The sequence below is a fragment of the Arachis stenosperma genome, chromosome 4 (genome assembly GCF_014773155.1).
Source record: "Arachis stenosperma cultivar V10309 chromosome 4, arast.V10309.gnm1.PFL2, whole genome shotgun sequence".
Lineage (NCBI taxonomy): Eukaryota > Viridiplantae > Streptophyta > Magnoliopsida > Fabales > Fabaceae > Arachis > Arachis stenosperma.
Window position 1 is genome coordinate 143474237 of NC_080380.1, and position 3268 is coordinate 143477504.

The window sequence follows — 3268 nt, forward strand, 5'->3', positions numbered from 1 at the left end:
CTTGCATGCATTGTTATTTGATTCTTGTTGCATTTTAATTATTAAAAATCCAAAAAATATTTTTAATTTGTGTCTTTTCAAGTCAATGATACAAGGGATTGAAGATTCAGAACACACTGCAGAGGAATTATACAGAAAAAGCTGAGCATTCAAAAATGCCCAGTGAAGAAGGCAGACTGGCGTTTAAACGCCAGCCAGGGCACCTGGTTGGGCGTTTAACGCCCAAAAAGGTAGCATTTTGGGCGTTAAACGCCAGAATGTATACCATTCTGGGCGTTTAACGCCAGGATGGTGCTAGGGGGAAGATTTTGTTTTCAAATCAATTTTTTTCAAGTTTTTCTAAATCAAATCTTTTTCAAATCATATCTTTTCAATCAAATGTTTTCAAAATCAATTTCTTTCCTTTTTCAAAGATACTTACTAACATTAATGATTTGATTGAACATCTCAAATTTGATGCCTTTTCTGTTGAGAAAGGTTTAATGTTTGAATCATATCTTTTCTTGTTAGGCAAGTCATTAATTTTCAAAATCATATCTTTTTCAAATTGTTTTCAAATCATATCTTCTAAAATTGTTTTCAAATCATATCTTCTCAATCACATCTTTTTAAAACCATAACTTTTCAATCAAATCTTTTTAACCTCATCTTTTTCAAAATAGTTTTCAATCAAATCTTTTTGACTTCTAATTTCAAAATCTTTTTCAAAAATCACTTGATTTCTCTTCCACTTTCAATTTTCGAAAATTATCAATCAAATTTTCAAAATGTTTTCAAAATCTTTTAATTGAATTTTCGAAAATCTTCTTCCCTCCTTCTCACATCCTTCTATTTATGGAGTACCACTCCTTCTAAATGCACAATTCGAACCTTATCTAATTAAAGTTCGAATTCTTCTTCTCCTTCTTCTTTCTATTTCTATTTTCCTCTGACATTTCAAGGAATCTCTATACTGTGACATAGAGGATTCCATATTTTCTTGTTCTCTTCTCTTTCATATGAGCAGGAGCAGAGACAAAGGCATTCTTGTTGAAGCTGACCCTGAACCCGAAAGGACCTTGAAGAGAAAGCTAAGAGAAGCCAAAGCACAACTCTCTTTAGAGGACCTGACCGAATTCTTCAAGGAAGAAGAACCCATGGCAGCCGAAAACAACAACAATGCCAACAATGCAAGGAAGGTGCTGGGTGACTTTACTGCACCTACTCCTGAATTTTATGGGAGAAGCATCTCTATCCCTGCCATTGGAGCAAACAACTTTGAGCTTAAGCCTCAATTAGTTTCTCTAATGCAACAGAATTGCAAGTTCCATGGACTTCCAATGGAAGATCCTCATCAGTTTTTAGCTGAATTCTTGCAAATCTGTGACACAGTCAAGACTAATGGGGTTAACCCTGAGGTCTACAGACTGATGCTATCCCCTTTTGCTGTAAGAGACAGAGCTAGAATATGGTTGGATTCTCAACCTAAAGAAAGCCTGGACTCTTGGGAAAAGCTAGTCAATGCCTTCTTGGCAAAGTTCTTTCCACCACAAAGATGGAGTAAGCTTAGAGTGGAAGTCCAAACCTTCAGACAGAAGGATGGAGAATCCCTCTATGAAGCTTGGGAAAGATACAAGCAATTAATCAGAAAATGTCCTTCAGACATGCTTTCTGAATGGAGCATCATAGGTATTTTCTATGATGGTCTCTCTGAACTATCCAAGATGTCTTTGGATAGCTCTGCTGGAGGATCTCTTCATCTGAAGAAGACGCCTGCAGAAGCTCAAGAGCTGATTGAAATGGTTGCAAATAACCAATTCATGTACACTTCTGAAAGGAATCCTGTGAATAATGGGACTAGTCAGAAGAAAGGAGTTCTTGAGATTGATGCTCTGAATGCCATACTGGCTCAGAATAAGATATTGACTCAACAAGTCAATTTGATTTCTCAAAGTCTGTCTGGAATGCAAAATGCACCAAACAGTACTAAGGATGCTTCATCTGAGGAAGAAGCTTATGATCCTGAGAACCCTTCCATGGAAGAGGTGAATTACCTAGGAGAACCCTATGGAAATACCTACAATTCTTCATGGAGAAATCACCCAAATCTCTCATGGAAGAATCAAGAGAGACCTCAACAAGGTTTCAATAACAATAATGGTGGAAGAAACAGGTTTAGCAATGGCAAGCCTTTTCCATCATCTTCTCAGCAACAGACAGAGAGTTCTAAGCAGAATACTTCTGACTTAGCAACAATGGTTTCTGATCTAATAAAGACCACTCAAAGTTTCATGAATGAAACAAGGTCCTCCATCAGAAATTTGGAAGGACAAGTGGGTCAGCTGAGCAAGAAAATTACTGAACTCCCTCCTAGTACTCTCCCAAGTAATACAGAAGAAAATCCAAAAGGAGAGTGCAAAGCCATAACCATGGCCGAATGTGGAGAGGAAAGAGAGGAGGAGGACGCCACTGAGGAAGACCTCAGTGGGCGTGTACCAATCTCCTCTGAGTTCCAATGGGAATCTGAGGCTCAAAATGAGACCATAGAGATTCCATTGGACTTACTTCTGCCATTCATGAGCTCTGATGAGTATTCTTCCTCTGAAGAGGATGAGTATGTTACTGAAGAGCAAGTTGCTAAATACCTTGGAGCAATCATGAAACTAAATGACAAGTTATTTGGAAATGAGACTTGGGAGGATGAACCTCCCTTGCTCACCAAAGAACTGGATGACTTGTCTAGGCAGAAACTGCCTCAAAAGAGGCAGGATCCTGGGAAGTTTTCTATACCTTGTACCATAGGCACCATGACCTTCAAGAAGGCCTTGTGTGACTTAGGGTCAAGTGTAAACCTCATGCCCCTCTCTGTAATGGAGAAATTAGGGATTTTTGAGGTGCAAGCTGCAAGAATCTCATTAGAGATGGCAGACAATTCAAGAAAACAAGCTCATGGACTTGTAGAGAATGTTTTGGTGAAGATTGAAGACCATTACATCCCTACTGACTTCATAGTCCTAGAGACTGGGAAATGCATGGATGAATCCATCATCCTTGGCAGACCCTTCCTAGCCACAGCAAAGGCTGTGATTGATGTTGATAGAGGAGAGTTGATCATTCAAGTGAATGAAGAATCCTTGGTGTTTAAAGCCCAAGGACATCCCTCTATCATCATGGAGAGGAAGCATGAAGAGCTCCTCTCAAAACAGAGCCAAGCAGAGCCCCCACAGTCAAACTCTAAGTTTGGTGTTGGGAGGCCACAACCAAACTCTAAGTTTGGTGTTGAACCCCC

At 39.2% G+C, this 3268-nt stretch overlaps 1 non-coding gene across 1 annotated transcript; it reads right to left on the reverse strand.

The window, feature by feature from the left end:
* Positions 1-1541: 1541 nt before the first annotated feature.
* LOC130978704 (small nucleolar RNA R71) lies at positions 1542-1649 on the reverse strand. Its single transcript, XR_009086322.1, has one exon. It is a non-coding gene; the product is annotated as a small nucleolar RNA R71 (small nucleolar RNA).
* Positions 1650-3268: the final 1619 nt, after the last annotated feature.